Raw genomic sequence first — 17955 nt, 5'->3', positions numbered from 1 at the left:
CCCATAATCCAATTCCAGTTTAATACTTCTGCCACAATGCGATGTGCCATGTGAGGCAACGAGAATGCTCAACCCTCTCAGAGGTTATAAAATATGGTGCACAACAACACGCAAACACCTATGCTCAAGCACCTCCAGCAAACATCTATCCCTGTGTGTTGTGTGTACTACGCGTACAGACAGCAGCGGTACACGTAAGGTGACGTTTAACATTAACTCATCACTCTTGTGTTGGACTAAACGTCGAAGAAATTAAACATTCGCCGTCAACATCACCGCTAATTATCGTCAATCAAAGCAAACAGCACAGAAAGCTTCATTTACATCGATTTCCACAGTGCGTGTACCTGCATAATTTTTTTCTTTTATTTTCTTTGTTTTTTTTTTTCTTATCATCCACCATTCACGGCCGGTCGATCGCGGTGATAATGCGGATGGAGTGCCACTCGGACCGTTCGTAACGGGTGTAAAGGAATAGCTTCGGAACAGAGTCATTGCGTTATACCGACCCGGAACACTCGTCTTGGGCGCAGGGGTTGTGAAAACGGGAGTCGGCAGAACTATAGTGCCATTATACCCCCATTACGCTGGGGGTCCGTTGTTCTACAATCGGACACCATTTCTTTGATCAGAGGGGCCCCATGCGAATGGGGCAAGGAATGCTTCGCACTGAAGTTATACGACACTCACTGGCGAACAGTGAAAATGATATTCACAGGCGATAGCTTCGCTGCACCGTGGAGCACGTGCAACTGAGGTGGCGACGACTTCGTCTGGCGGTGATCAGTCGTGCCTGGTACGGAAGCGGGCTTTGGAGCGTTATGGGCTCATAACTGGCTCGGTTATGTCCGGAGTCGTGGCGTGTCGTAACACGTTGAACATGCTTTGTTAATGTAAGACCGCACCGCGACCGCGAGGGACTCACACTGCAATGCGTTCAGGTACTCACTGGTATACTATATATACTGCATGGAGGTCCGTGCCCGCCGGCATGAACTTGTGTGTCTCATGAAGGGCGCGCCGGACAGCATTTCGTGTGACGGTTGTTGCGCGTGTCAGCTTGATGTCCGTTGCGTAGGGCTCGGGGGTTTTCTTAGCTCCGGCAACTTTCTAGAGTTTCGATGTCAACCTTCGACCACAGATCAGTGGAAAACGGGAATCGGCCATCTAAACTGCTCTGTCGTGATCGAAACAGGGCGTGCGCAGCTACGCGACTCGTGGTAACAACAACGCTTACATTGGAGTTTATTTTTATTTTATTTTTTGTTCGTCAATAAACATTTTTGTCGCTCTCTAGCTCTCTCTCAAATCCTATACTTCCGTACTTCCTTACAAAAATCGAGCTTCGGAAAGTTACCTATTCTAACGACTCGTTTCTTGTTTGAGTAAATAAAAAATATATATACGCTTCAGGGAACAGACAGAATGTTTCTTGGTCTAATTATAGAGAGGGCTAAGCTAGATACCGGCCAGATTCTCGGCACTGACCATGTATACCAGTAGAGAGCGACGTACCTATTTGTAATATTATGCACGGTACCTCGGTATTATCTATGCGACGTTTCGCTGCCGATGACGGTCACAGGCTCGATTGCCGGTCGCGCTGGCCGCATTATGACTAGGGCGGAATGCAAAGACACTCGCATGCTTCGAGAATCAGGCGCTCGTTAAGGAGCCCGCGAGATAGCCAAATTATAATCCGGAGTCCTGCGCCACAGCGTCCCTCGTGAGGATGATGATGAGCAAGCTATATCGAATTCGCAGAAGCCCCCCCCCCCCCTCCGCCTTGTAGAGGAGGGGGGGAGGGCAACCTAGACGTCGGCCATGATCCCGTGGGCCCTATAGCGTCCCTCGTACTACAGATTTTTCTTTGCTATCTTAGGCACCATCAGTCAATTAACCATTTCGTTTTCATGCGTAATGCGGTTGCTGCTTGGATAGATTACAGGGGCCGTCATGTTCAGACCGCTTGGCTATGGCACTTCGTCATGCCGGAATCGGATTTCCGTCATCTCTCCGATGTAGTAACCACTGCCAAACTGCATACGACTACACAAATGGTATGCGCGCACCAGCAAGGCATATATACGCAATAATGGCATGTGAATGTCCGTGTACGCGCAACTGAGCAAGGTGATGAAACGTTGTTCCGCTTTCGTTGCGCCGAAAGAAGAAGAAATAAACGAAGAAAAAAAGGAAAGTTGCACGTGAAGAACGCCTGCGCTATGCGGCAGTTGCGTTGTCCCGGAGTGCAGCTGTTGCGTGGCAGCGGCCCGGAAAAAAAAAAAAAGGAAAGGTAAAGAGAAAGAAACCTCACGTCATGAATATACGTGACCTCCGAGGCCCATGGATGCAAATAGGAAACGCGTATACGCACGCGCCGGGGACCCCAAAGGCCTGGCCATCTTTGGAGCCAAGGTCTGCCCGCGCGCGATACATATGTAGTATGTATGTATGTATGTACATACCCATCGAAACGGCGCAGTTCGTACATATAGTATACATGTATACTAACGCAGCGCAGTGGACCTTACAACGCAAAACGCGGCGGCAGTCCCGCCTCTGCCGACACCAGCGTAATCCCAAGGGCGCGGCACGTCGAAACGGGGTGTGCGGCAAGCAGCCTCGCCACAGCGACACTGAATGTTACGCACAAAGCGTGCGCCATTTTTGGCATGAGTTATTTTTTTTTTTTGTACCCGCACAAGTTCAACATACACTTCTTCTATATAGGAGGGAAAAGGGGGTTAACCGAGGGGCTCGATTTTTTATTAGTCATAAGAAGCCAACAAACACTGACACCAAGGACAACATAGGGGAAATTACTTGTGCTTAATGAATGAAATAGAGAAACGATTAGGTAAAGGTTTTTAAAAGTGGATGAAAAAAACAACTTGCCGCAGGTGGGAACCGAACCCACAACCTTCGCATTTCGCGAAGGTTGTGCGTAAATACACATAAATACACATAAATAAATACACATAAATACCCAAGAAAGTGGATGGCAAAACGGCGCCGCAGTAGCTCAATCGGTAGAGCATCGCACGCGAAATGCGAAGGTTGTGAGTTCGGTTCCCACCTGCGGCAAGTTGTTTTTTCATCCACTTTAAAAACCTTTAACTAATCGTTTCTCTATTTCATTTATTAAGCACAAGTAATTTCCCTATGTTGTCCTTGGTGTCAGTGTTTGTTGACTTCTATATAGGGCGTATCGTGTTTTCTTAATTTTAAGCAAACTCACTGAAAAGTTCTCATATAGCTTTAAAAGGCCGTGAAGTATAGTAAATAGCTGGCCACGGAAACCTGCGGCGTGGAACGGATAATTTAATCGTTTCCGCTTCCACATATTTTTAGAAGCGGGCCGCGTGTAGCTATTATTTGTCTGCTACCTGCTTTCCTTTTTCTTTTTGTAAGGTTCGAACAGATTTTTTTTTTAAATATCGCACGTGAGATGTAGCGCTGTTCCGGCTTATCACAGGTGCACTCGCTGAAGAGGTTTAAATTACCTCGGTGATGAGACGCAAAGTTCAGTTGGTTCATTAAAAAATGTGTGCAAATGATTTATTATTCGCTTTACAGCGGTGGCGCTTGTTGCCGTAGTGGTGGTGCGGCCGAGGTTACAGACTCGGCTCTGCATGCCCGGGCGTACGTCTCCTTCCGTGTCATGAATACGTGTCACGACGAGTCCATTAAATATTCGGTCTCTCGCAGAATGCGAGGCACCTCCTTGGCGCACTGCGCGCTGTCCTTCCGGGAAGACTAATCGTGCAGCACGCGCGCGAGGAAGCCTTCTTGTTTATCATGCTGTCCAGAAGCCTCATTTCTTTGAGCACGGACGCAACTTGCACCGAACCAGATTAAGCGCTACGCGTCGCCCTCTTCCTTGCGCTCAGCGCAAGGGGCACGTGTTGCAAGTGCTACATTGGAGCGAATCGCTATAGCGAAGTCATGTCTGCTTTCGAGATGTCCGTGCCCAAGGTGAAAATATAACGACTGTATATACATATTCCCCAACTGCGCGGAGGGAGACTTTCGGGAAACATGACGGGAACGCATATGTATTTCGTATCACAATTTAAGGACGGATATCTCCAAAGTGCATGGTGCGCTGGTCTTTCGATTTCTGCTACGCAGACGTAACTTCGCTATATACTGATTGCCTTTAATTTCCCAATTTCAACCTGTCTTCCCAAGTGAGCAATAACTAAATAGTCAATTAGTGCAAGTTTGTTAATCAGGTAACTGAACATTGCAATTTGTTGCGCAAGTAATCACTGCCTCTTCAGGTAATCCACCCAAACAGGCCGATTTGCGCTATATGCTACAGACTATATGTTACAGCAAAAGATAATAATATTTGGGGTTTTACGTGCCAAAACCACTTTCTGATTATGAGGCACGCCGTAGTGGAGGACTCCGGAAATTCTGACCACCTGGGGTTCTTTAACGTGCACCTAAATCTAAGCACACGGGTGTTTTCGCATTTCGCCCCCATCGAAATGCGGCCGCCGTGGCCGGGATTCGATCCCGCGACCTCGTGCTCAGCAGCCCAACACCATAGCCACTGAGCAACCACGGCGGGTTACAGCAAAAGAGAACTTGTTCTAACTAAGAATTCATCGAAAATTACGATACGCCCCAACGCAAAATTTGAACGCAGCTCTATAAGTGTTTTCATTTCGCGATATATTGGCTGGCGCGGACAATCTGTCTCGTGCGGCACGTTGCAGACGGAACGAAGTGTGGCGCGACTGCCTCGCTAATCGTGACATCGCGAGAGGCAGCGCGTGAGTGACGCGTGGGCGCGATTCACAGCAGCCGCCGCAGACAGACAGACCTCCGCTCATGCAACGCTGCTTCCATATCTCTGACCCGTGCTACTCTAACGCCATCTCGTAGCCATCGTCGCCGCAGAGCCCGTCTTGCGCGCCACTACGCTTTTCTTCTCACGCTTTCGCCATACCCTCCTCCTCCACGTTCTGCTTCATGGTTCCCGCTGTACCCTCTTCCTCAGCTTTCCTCCTCGCACTCTCTTCGCTGTCGCCGTCTTTCATCACCCGCTGTGCTTCGCGTTCGCTCTTCTATCCTTCGCTGTGCTCGTTCGCTCGGTCACGAGGGACGCCGAGGCGCGCCGACGCTCAACGCAGAAACGGGTACATAAGATTTATGCTCTAAAGCGTTGCGAACATACTACCCCACGCTCAGAAGCCGAGTGTCTTACGCACTGGGCTAAGCACCCACGTTTGCAGAAGGTGAATATATCTGAACCATATGAATGTGTTGTACCTGAGGTACAAAATGCATGTCTAAGGAAAACAGCTTCTGCGAAGGCTTTGTTGAAAGAGTTGGTGATGGTGGAATAAAATATATCTCTAAGACCACTTGTAGAGTCGTCCTGGAGCATTGTAGTCACTAGGAAAATTCCGATTTTCCGGAAATTTAACGCCAAACACGCCACATTCCCGATACGTTTCGGTGGTCGCGGTGTGAGCCTTCCGTTAGGCCATACGTTCCTTCACCGACCGAAATGCCACGATCACTGAGGGCCCATGTGCTTCACGTCGCGCAACAGACAGATAAGGAGTGATGAGGCGTTATATGGGTCTCATCACGGTTGGCAATGGTTCGACGCCGATGGATAAGGTGCTAAAAAAGGATGAGGGCTTATATTGGTCGGAGCAATTAGGATAAGGTTAATAAGCACCGATAATGGTTGATAAGGAGCAGATCAAGTCCGATAAGGTTGATAAGAACAGATTACAGTTCATAAGAATCGGGTCGATTGCGATAAGGTTGATACCAACCGATAAGGGTTTATAAGGCTCGGATCGAGTCCCATAAGTTGATAACAGCCGATAAGGGTTGATAAGGGTCCGATAATGGTTGATAAGGCTCGGATCGAGTTCCATAAGTTGATAACAGCCGATAAGGGTTGATAAGGGTCCGATTTAGTCCGATAAGGTTGATAACCGATAAGAATTAATAAGGGTACGCACTGGTGGTATTAAGTTCCATAACACTGGTAGTGACACCGGGCTGCGTGCAGATGAGCAAGCAGCACCATGCTTACCCTTAGAAAACTCCCACGGGAGTTTCTGCGTGACTTTGTTTTTAGAGAAGGTACCACCCATTATGCTGTCTGAAACCAGAAAGAATAACAGCAGCGCGCTTCGCCAGATGGTGCCGTGACAAGAGTTGATATAGGCGCAAACATAAATATGACAGTCAATTCTCACTTGCAAGCGCAGTTGTTTCGGCGTGTTGCCCCCCCCCCCCCCATCTTCACCTCCGAAAAGTAAACTAAGCAAAGAACCACCCTAACCACGAGTTTAACATGTCGCATCTTGTTTGTCAAACCACCGTTATTCTATCGCAGCATAATTAAGACGGAAGACGAGGCGCGTGGATTTTTCCGCATCAATTATCCTAACATAGTCCTGTGCCTTTATATATATATATATATATATATATATATATATATATATGTGTGTGTGTGTGTGTGTGCGTGTTGTGTGTATGTGTGTGTGTGTGCGTGTCTTCGAGTTAAAACTTATCAGCACTGTGGAAAGGAAAGTGGAGCGTTGACAAATGTCAACTGTAACACCAATACATTATGAGCACATATTTCTCAAAGCTGGTCCCATGCAGAGGATTTTTGACAAATGAATAATACTCCCTTACTGCCTGACTTCAATTCAGCTATTGCGATCGCTGCTGTTAAGTAATTAACTAAAAATTATTTCGTGAAATCTTCTAAATTAACTAACATCACTCTGCAGTTTGTCTGGCAAATAGTGTCCGCCTGGCTTTGCAATTTCCTGCTTGCAAGTATAAAATTGCAATATCTATATACCGCAGCGGATCTTTAATGAGTGTTTCCATTAAAATAGACAACCTGGTATATCTTTCTCATAATTTAGTCGCCAACAGTTAGCCCGACCTCAAACCCCTGAAACCAGCAATAAACGCCTAAGCTATAGTAATCGGGGTGTGAGACCGGGCTAGTTGGTATTCCATGCTCAAGTGACTAGCGCAAGAGTGGTCACGGGACACTAAAAAGGCGACAAGGACAACCGCTAACTTCCAACTGGTGTTTATTACAAAAAGGTGCCTTTTTGTAATAAACACCAGTTGGAAGTTAGCGGTTGTCCTTGTCGCCTTTTTAGTGTCCCGTGACCACTCTTGCGCTAGTCACTTCAGCTATACTAATCATGCGGTGATCTCTCTTCTGGAAATCGACGTGACCAAAGCTTTGAAAGTTTGCTTTCTGGTGGCGGCCTTTATACCGCGCCACTACTACAGACTGAGTGCGCAGCTCAAGACGACCATCCGCGCCGACCCCGAAGCGTGTTTTGATGCGAGACGAGCCAATGCCTATCTGTGGAAAGCCGCCGCGGCGATTTGTTTCGCGTTTCATATTACCACGCAGAGCGATATGCTTTATCCGAGTCGCTTGAACATAACGAATATGTCGAAGAGAGGTTCCACAGACGTCGTTCTCTTGATGCTTTGGAAACGGTGGCTTGTATCTATTTTTTCTGACACAATTAATCAAAGCTTATCATTTGATGCGCACATGTATTGGATCCCCTGCGATTCGCTTGTTATTCGAGGTAACGCAAAAAGTTCAGTCTATAGGGGAGCCGTGGTGAAACTCAGGCATGTGTCGGTAATTCACCAATCTAGTTGGAATACTCAAGTGACCTAACAGCTTAAGAGCGAACTTTAGCCAAGTTAATGCCTCCTCCCTCGCGTCCGCGCCGAGCCATTTTGATTTGTGAGCGCAAAATAAATGTTAGGAAGATAGCACATTGTCTAGATTTCCACTCGATACAGAAACTTGTCCCTTTGTTCTTTATTTTCTTTTCATGAAATTCCTGGATGACTTCATGTTGGGAGTCCTAGTCTTCTTTCTCCGGTTGGAGGAGTTCTCTCTCTTTGTAAATGCTTGTCTCACATGAACCGGACCCCCACATTCCCGTTGTAGCGTCGTCGAGGGTACCGGCTCAAGCGTGTACAAGGTCTCCCTGCAAAGCGATGCCTTTCGCAAGAACTCGTGCTCAAAAGAAAATGCTGCAAATTTAGCATGACAGATTATGCATTAATCCGCCTTACACAATGGCGCACCGTCAGGAAAAGAGGAAGTTGTCACCCTGCCCAGGGGTCAGCCGATCCACTGCCTCCTGCCTATAGGAAGATTCTTTTCGAGTTAAGTGTGCTGACCAAAAATTTGCCAGAACCCGTCTCACGATGACTAGCGACGGCGATGCGCCTAGCATTGCAGCAGCGCATCGACGCAACGCATTGCCGCCGTCGAAACGCGTTACGTATGGGGTGTTTACTCCCTCGGGCTATCCTCCGCGGGCTTCCCACTGCAAGCTTATCTCGAAACTGGCGCTAGTTTCAAAATTGCCTCGCGAAATCACGGGCTTCATTTATTTCGTGCTTTGCAATATCTATTCCAGTGTAATTAGTTCAAAAGTTATTCGGTGAACTTTTGGTAATTAGTCAACTATGCGTATTGATTTGCAGTGTAAGTAACGTAAGTTGTTCGAGTATACCAGCTCAATAAATAGACGTGTGCTAAGATGCCACGGGCAAGTTCTAAAAAAAAATGTTAACGTTAAAATAAAACACCATATAACATATAACCACGATAATTTCTCGGCGAAATTGGCGCAGGGACGCCCTGCGGAGGTTTGCGGCGACCCCTTGTTCGAGACCGCGGTGCTCGTTCGCTTACGAATGGACAGAGCACGCCCGTCAAGGGCATCGTTTTCGCGCAACCGTCCCTGAAATGGTACGCCGGCCCACTGCGAGATGCGCTCCCTGCGTGCACGCGTGCGTGCGCCGGGGCGGGCAGCTGTGCGCGTAGTGTTTTACTGTGGCATCCAGAGGTCGCCCCTTCGACCGCGTCGCGTCCATGGGTGAGCCGCCGCGGCCGCTGTTGGGGAGGGAGACATTTTCCACTACACTCAGTGTGACGACTATTCTTGACGGCGTTTATGACAGTGGGAGTTACGGTGTGAGCCGGCGCTTCGTCGGATGATTAGAGCACTCACTGATCCGATATGAGACAAAGGCGCACAGCGAATGTTCATTTTCGGACGCACTGCGTTTCCTTCCGCGCTATACCACGCCGCATGCGTCGCCGGAGACAGACTGCGACAAGCGGGCGTCGAAGGCGCATTGAAAAATCAAATTCTGGGGTTTTACGTGCCAAAACCACGATGTAATTATAAGGCGGGCCGTCGTGGGGGCATTCCGGATTAATTTTGACCACCAGGGGATCTTAAACGTGCTCCCAATGCACGGCACACGGGCGTTTTTGCATTTCGGCCGTATCGAAATGCGGCCGCCCCTGCCATGATTTGATCGCGCGACCGCGTGCGTAGCAGCGCAACGCCATGTCCGCTACGCTGGCACGGCGGGTGAAGTCGCATTCTTGCGCGAGACGCCAAGATCGGCGAAGTAGCCGAAACGGCGGCAGCCAGACTAAGCCACGTTTCGTCGTCAGCAGTTATAGTTCTCAAGGATATCAAGTTTCCATACCGCGCAGATGACACGACCGGCAGTGAACTTCAAAAGGCCGCTCCGAAGACTGGCGTCGTTTTCGGTTACCCAGGCGTGATAGTGACGTCTGTAGAAAACTAAACTGCAGAAAACTAAAGTAATGTTTAACAGTCTCGGAAGAGAACAGCAGTTTACGATAGGTAGTGAGGCATTGGAAGTGGTAAGGGAATACATCTACTTAGGACAGGTAGTGACTGCGGATCCGGATCATGAGACTGAAATAATCAGAAGAATAAGAATGGGCTGGGGTTTGGCAGGCATCATCAGATCATGAACAGCAGGTTGCCATTATCCCTCAAGAGAAAAGTTTATAACAGCTGTGTCTTACCAGTACTCACGTACGGGGCGGAAACCTGGAGGCTTACGAAAAGGGTTCCACTTAAATTGAGGACGACGCAACGAGCTATGGGAAGAAGAATGATGGGTGTAACGTTAAGGGATAAGAAAAGAGCAGATTGGGTAATGGAACAAACGCGAGTTAATTATATCTTAGTTGAAATCAAGAAAAAAGAAATGGGCATGGGCAGGACACGTAATGAGGAGGGAAGATAACCGATGGTCATTGAGAGTTACGGAATGGATTCCAAGGGAAGGGAAGCGTAGCAGGGGGCGGCAGAAAGTTAGGTGGGCGGATGAGATTAAGAAGTTTGCAGGGAGGGACAACATGGCCACAATTAGTACATGATCGGGGTAGTTGGAGAAGTATGGGAGAGGTCTTTGCCCTGCAGTGGGCGTAACCAGGCTGATGATGATGATGATGATGATGATGATAGTGACGTCAAGTGCGGACTCTCTCCAGAGGGTGTGGGAGGTGTGGGAGTGCGAAGCCAAGTGACCCACATAAACAGGCGTCACTCGCGGGGTAGACGAGGGGGCTCCGTTTACAACGACGTGACCGCGAAACCGGCCGTCAGCTCCAGAGCATAAAGCGCACGTGACCCCAGTCCGGGCCGCATGCGCAGGTCGCGGGAGGCCGCACGGAGGTTTTTTCGGAAGGTTCTTGAGGGCAGCCGGCTTTTATCGTCACAGTCGCGTACTAATAAATAAATAAATCCACTGATAAAAAAAAAAAGCTGGAGCCGACAACGACGTCAGCGATAAGCGCCCAAGCAGCGCTTTTCTGGGAGCTCTATCAGAGAAGACCGAGATGACCTCAGCGAACCCCTGATTGGGAAGAGGGGCGCAGTTGTGCACCGGCTTCCCGCTCGTCACTGGCGGGCCGATTGGGAAGTTGCCGCCGAGATGGCTGCCGCCTCGTAATTATAGCTGTGGAACACACGCCTCGCACATGCGACTCGTGGCTTCATTACGGTGCTTGCCCGAAGCCCAGAACCTGGCCCTTAAGGGTGGTCGAACCAAAACTAACTGTTGCACGCAGTCGACATAGCTTCTTTCTTGATTTCGTGGGCAGACACAGTGTGCGTAATCAGAAGGCTTTTGTGTCTTCGTCCGGGCCCTGATGGCAATCTCACGCAGTAGATACATGCTCACAACGGCGCCTCACGGCGAAGGAAGAATAAGGGCTTAAGCGAAATATACGCCCAGGTCACGGGGATGCAGTATACATAGTAGAAACCTCGAGATAAATTTTTTGGGCGTTCCGCACCCAAGCGCGGCCGCCTCGCCCCGCTACCTTGGTTCAGCCTCTAAACTACCGCGGAGGTTTGGTTTAATTAGGTTACCGAATAACTTGTACTGCCCTTTCTTGGCGGTTCATTCACCAACGGCTTCGTTAATGCCGGTGCCGCCGCAGTCAATGTATTGGAATGAGTAAGTGACATTCATGTGCACATTCTTGGCTGTACTTCGGGGTTTCTTGCGCTACAGCAGCCGAGAATAAGGCTCTAAGGCTTCCTAGATATTGGCACTACCCAGTATTGCAGCCATGTGGTGCTTATTTCGTCGTCAGCGATTGAGTTTGAAATTGCCACCTGAACTCCTTGTTCCTTTATTAAACAAAAAAAAAAAAACTGAATGAAAGTTGTTCATTTCTGTGCTCCGATAACGAACAAAATGTGCACAACAGCCTTATTGAACGCACGAATACTCGCATCCTAATTTGGAACGTTTTCGAGGTTACAAGCACGTGCACAAGAAACCGCCTGGGTCAGACAGTGGTAGGCGTCAGCCATGTTTACCGTCTGCAATATGAACTGACGGAAGCACCCTGCTGGTAATTTCGACGGAGCCCCTTGGCACAGCATATGCAAATTAGTTCTTCAGGTATGGTCTACCTGATTAAAAGACGCCGTGCGCTTGGCTGGAAGATCAAATATGGAACGATAAGCGCGGCTTTAATGCGTTCGTATTAGGAGTGCCAAATCGGAAGAACGACTTCGAACGAATCCTCAGTATGGCACCGGTTGAGATATATATGTGCCGTCAAACTTGGCGTAAAAATGCACTGTCGTTCCACTTACCTTATTTTAAGAAAACGCTATTTTATGCATTGAAGCACAAAAGTAACTAAAACGTCAACGCAGTTCACCGGACACCATCAAAATCAATACATCGAAACTGCCGTATAGTACCGAGAATTCGTTCCAAGTGGATATGCCTTGCATACTCATTAGCTACAGTTCGCCTATTCATATATGTGCCTTAAAGTAAGTAATTAAAAGGTGAATTAGCGTAATTACGCTCATTCATCAATTAAGCATTTTGATTTCTCGTAGAAGTAATGGCCGCTTCATCGAGTAATTTAGATCAGGCGTTAGGATTGTGCTATCTTCCACAGGTAGTGTTTAAAAATTTGGTGCAGAAAAACAACAACAACAACAACAACAACAACAACAAAACTGTATATATATCTTCGCTCCTCGAAGAGACAGGATGTGTGTCGAGTGAGCTCCTGAACAACACTTTGAAATGTGGTGAACGTGGTTTAAATCACGGACCCGGGACTTTAAAGAGGTGCGACGTGACGCTAACGCATTTCTCGTATTCATTTCGCTAAATAGTCACAGACTTGTTTTCTTGCTACAACAGCTGAAGCTAAGCTGAGGTTGAAGCCTTCTTCGCCGGCTTTGAAAGAAATGGTAAAATACGTATAAAAACAACGACACCCCCTCGCTCCCTTCTTCCCCCCTTAATCTTCCCCGAACCCCTTATGAAAACGAATTTCCGGCTGAGCAGTCATGATTAAGTGATGCCGATGGTGGAGAACGCATTGTAGCGATAATACAATCATCTACTATAGCTGAGTGTACCTAGTATGAGGAAAGGATGGCCGAGCGCACAATCCGCCCACGAGAGCGCAATCAGAGGGATTTATATCGATGGGATCCGGACATGGCAAATAGCGAAGAAAGAAAAGGCGCTTGGCCGGGCCTTCTGCCTAGCATGACAATTATAGAACAAAGATTGCGAAGAAAGTGTGGGTTCGTGGCTGCCGAGAATGAGTGTCTGAAACGACCTTTCGTGGCAGGCTATAGCAGTACACGCGCAGAGACGTCTCTTCTTGCAAGCGCGCCTGCGGCAGGCGCGACAGAAGTGACGACATTGAGAAGTACGCCGATAACGTATTGTAACATCGAGATCGAACACGTGATGGCGCCTCCCATAACCGCTTATCCTGCACAAGTGCATGCGAAGCAGCGTCCGAAAACTATTGCTTGCCGAACTACAGCTTCCGCTTTTCAGCTTTTGGTGGCTGACGGCGTCGCCATATATGGGCTTCATTCTTCTGAGCTATCGCCAATTTTCACTGTCATTCTCAACCCTACATTTCCGCGCAGGAGACCCGAACGTTACGTTGACGTCGATTTCGCACCACCTTATGTGTTTGTTGGACGTCTATGCAGTATACGTGGGCTAATGTCACTATCCGTGTTTTCCTCAAGCAAGGTATGCATTTCCCATGGACTACAATTAGCGCGAGAAAAAATATATATATATTAGAAGATAAATAGCAAAAGACCCCGCAGCAGGAAAAAAACTTGAAGGACGCTTAAACTTCGCCTTTAAGAGTGGAACGCGATAGCATTCAAAGATCCCTGACTGCTTCTTACGCTTCCTGGCAACTGCAGCGTATGTAACCGTCATGTTTACCGGGAAACGCTGGCGGCGAACGCTGTGCACGAAAACGGGCTTTCTGGTAGAAACGCGGCTTCTTGCGTGGGCCGATCCCGGAGGCAGTGCACAGCCGCGCCCAAAAAGAAACGGATCATTTTTCAGGTTTCTGTGATTATTTCACACCTTTAATACATAATAATATTTAAGTCTGAGAACATATAACGTAAAAGGCGCGCGCTTTCGGTGTTTTGTTTCATGACGTTTGCTTGTGGGCTGTCTTTCTCAAAATACCGAGGAATAACATTGTCAAAAATGTGAGAATCATCATCATCATCATAATCATCATATTTTATGTCTACTGCAGGACGAAGGCCCCTCCTCGCGATCTCCAATTACCCCTATCCTGCGCCAACCGATTCCAGCTAGCGCCCGCGAATTTCCTAATTTCATCGCTCCACCTATTCTTCTGCCGTCATCGAATGCGCTTTCCTTCTCTTGGCACCCATTCTGTAACCCTACTTACATAACCCCCGGTTATGTAACCTACGCTTTACATGACCTACCCAGCTCCATTTTTTCCTCTTGATGTCAATTAGAATATCGTCTATACCCATTTGCTCTCTAATCCAAACCGTTCTCTTTCTGTATCTTAACGTTATGCCTAGCAATCTTCGTTCCATCGCTCTTTGCGCGGTCCTTAACTTGTTTTCAAGCTTCTTTGTCAGTCTCCAAGTCTCTGCCTCATATTTCAGCACCTGTAAAATGCACTGATTGTACACCTTCCTTCTCGATGATAATGGTAAGCTTCCAGTGAAAAGCTGATAATGTCTGCCTATGCGTTCCAATCCATTTTTATTGTGAATTTTCTTCTCATGATCAGGGTTCCCTGCGAGTAATTGACCTAGGTAAAGGCACTCCTTCACAGACTCTAGAGGCTGCCTGGCGATTCTGAACTCTTGTTCTCTTGCCCGGCTATTCTTGCCTCAATCATTCGTTGTAACTCGTATCCAGTGTTGCTGAACACGACAATGTCATTTGCAAACTCAAGGTTGCTGAGATATTCACCGATGACCCTTATTCCTAAGCCTTCCCAGTTTAACAGCTTGAATACTTCTCCAAAGCAGGCAATGAATAGCATTGGAGAGATTGTGTCTCCTTGTCTGACTCCGTTCTTTATAGGTATCCTCCTACTTTTCTTGTGGAGAATTAAGGTAGCTGTGGAATCTCTGTATACATTTTCCAAGACATCTACGTAAGCGGCCTGTACTCATTGATTACGTAATGCCTGTATGACTGCTGGTATCTCTACTGAATAAAATGCATTTTCATAATCTATGAAAGCCATATAGAGAGGCTGATTGTGCTCTGCTGATTTCTCGATTACCTGATTAATGACGCGAATGTGACCCATTGTAGAGTATCCCTTCCTGAAGCCAGCCTGTTCCCTCGGTTGACTAAAGTTCAATGTTTCCCTTATTCTAGTGCAAATTATCTTGGTGAATATTTTATATAATACTGGAAGTAAGCTAAAGGGCCTATAATTTTTCAATTCTTTAACGTCTCCCTTTTTGTGGATTAGTATAATGTTTGCATTCTTCCAGTTCTCTGGGAACATTGAAGTCGATAGACAGTTCCTATAAAGGGCCGCTAGTTTTTCAAGCATGACATCTCCTCCATCTTTGATTAAATTGTCTGTTATTCCATCTTCTGCTGCCGCTTTTCCCCGTTTCATGTCTTGCAGGGCCCTTCTGACCACATCGCTAGTTATAGGAGTCTCTGCAACCTGCTCATTACTGCTTCGAATGGAGGCATCGTGGCTCATCTGGCTACTGTACAGGTCAGTATAGAATTTTTCCGTTGCTTTTACTATGTCTTCGAGATTGCTGATGATATCACCCTGCCTATCTTTCAGTGCATACATCTTGGTTTGTCCTATGCCAAGTTTCCTTCTCACGGATTTCATGCTGCGTCAGTTTTTTGCGGCTTACTCAGTCTTTCTCACGTTATAATTTCCAATATGCCTTATTTTCGCCTTGTTGATCAGTTTTGACCGTTCCGCGAATTCTATCTTATCTCTTGAGTTGGACAAGGTATGAGCAACTTCAGTGATAGAATGGTGTGGCAATATAATCCGCATATACCGCATGTCATATAGCAAGGCGTGACATATAGATATACCTAAATATCTACGGAAATTTTCGCTCACGGACAGCTCCGCTGACACCGACACCGGATATTCTGCGACGTGAGGCCCTTAACGCTATCGCGGGAAAAACCGACGTCTCCCTGATGACCGCCATTTTGCTGTTGTTCATAGACCACTATAGAAGAACAGAAAGGTGTGTGAACGATGCTGTCTGGTTATGGAACAGGGACGGCACAGACGTGGTCGTGTTTTCTTCGTTTGCCGCCAGACGGTGACAATTGCTGTCGGGTCGTCATTTGACATTATCTTCTAGTGCAGATACACTGCCCTTTTGTATTTGGCTGCAAATTCCTGGTGTTCTTTAGCTTATTTTCTTCTGTGCACTCACGTGTTCTGTAAGAAAGGTAACTCTGTTAGGAACATGAGTAATAACAACAGCGCACTGAAAACGAAGGAAGGCGTAGACACAAGTGCATGCGTTGTTGTCGTTGATGATGTGTTTGCGCGTTTGTTTGTTTGTTTGTTTGTTTATTTGCCCTCTGTCACTGGCTCATACCCACATGGGTAAGTGGTCAAGATGCGGATTGAATTGGAAGGCGATTAGTAATTCTGAGAAAACAACTGAGATAATTGGGAAAGAATAAAATTAATAGAAAATAACTAATGATTACGCATATCATATTGACCGAAAATAAAGACGGGGAGAGCGGAAGAGAACACAAAAACGACACGGCTGGTAACTTTCAACTTTGTTTATTCACGGCAACCTGTGGGCATATATAGACAAATAGAACATGCGCAGAACGCAGCAAACAAGAACACTCATCAGCCTAGCGGGGCAACCAATTATCAAAAAAATCTATCTCCGATTGAAACAACCTAATGGACGTGTCACTAACACAGTCTAGGCCTTTCTTTTTTATGTGATATGCCTCCATCAGTTCGTGTGCAGTCCGGTCCTGGCTTCTCCCCAGAATCTTTATACCCTTAAAAAGTGGTGCACAGGGGCAGGCATTGCATTGCGCAGGCAAGTGTGCCAATTCATCTTTCGTTAACTTTTGTTCGTGTTCTCTGGCTCGATCATTCAGGCACCGTCCTGTCTGCCCTATGCAGGACTTGCCACAGTCCAGGGGGATTTTGTACACAACTCCTACATTGCACTTGCATACGGCTTGGTATGGTTCTTGCCACAACCTTGCCTTCCTTTAGGATCCCGGGAGGTGCGAGGACAGAGCCGTGCCAGCTTAAAAGGGACTGAAAAGACAAGGGGGACTCCAAACCTGCCTGCCACCTTCCTTAGGTTGTGAGTGACCCTGTGAATATACGGTACCACTTCAGGTCTTACGGCCATAGTAGTCGTCCTCACCCTTGTTTAGCTCCTAGATCATTTTACCTTCTGCAGGAGGGTTTCCACCACTGGCATTACCATCGAGTCAGGGAACCCTGCCGTCTTAGGTCGGAAAATGTGATTGTCAAAGGCAAGCTGCATCCTGTGCACACACGGCTTGCGGAGAGGCGATTCTAAGCAGAGCATCGCTACTCCTCGTTTTACAATCTTTGACTGGGAGAAGTCGTGTGGCACCGAACCCTTCTGTGCCCGAGGGAAGTGCTGCCAGCACGCGTGGCCTTTAGCAAAGGAAATGCATCGGTCTGAAAAACGCAGGGAATTGTCGAGTGGAAGCTCGTGAGTAAAAGAAAGCCCTTTACCGAGTTGTCTAAAAATGGATAGAATGCTGTCAGAAGTCGTTAAACTTCCTTGCCCGTTAAAAACAAATAAAAGGTCATCCATATATCTAAAAAATCTTTAAAATGTTTAAAAACGCACCCCCAAACGCCTGATCAAGCGCTTTGTCTATGGTAGCTAAAAAAAAAAAATTGCACAAAAGCGGCGCAATGCACGAGCCGATGCAGATTCCACGTTTCTGCAAAAAGAAGTGTTCGTCAAAACTGATAAAAGTGCTATTGAGATAGGTTTCTAAAAGCGTTAAAAAATCTTCCACCGAGATACCAGCTGCGTTCTGGAAGGGAATAGTGCCATTTTCTTCAATACGCATCTTCACAGCAACAAACAGATCTTTATGAGTAACGGAGTAGAAAAGATGTTGTACATCTACCGAAATAGCCGGACTTATGTCCTCGTTAGCCCTTAGAAAATCAACAACCTCGTCAGAGCTTTCTGTAACAAAGGGGTCGGATATAACAAGCGTCTCCAAACTCTGTAA

The sequence above is a fragment of the Dermacentor variabilis genome, chromosome 1 (genome assembly GCF_050947875.1).
Source record: "Dermacentor variabilis isolate Ectoservices chromosome 1, ASM5094787v1, whole genome shotgun sequence".
Taxonomy (NCBI): Eukaryota; Metazoa; Arthropoda; class Arachnida; order Ixodida; family Ixodidae; genus Dermacentor; species Dermacentor variabilis.
The sequence above is the reverse complement of the archived record's forward strand: the minus strand, read 5'-3'. Positions refer to the sequence as shown.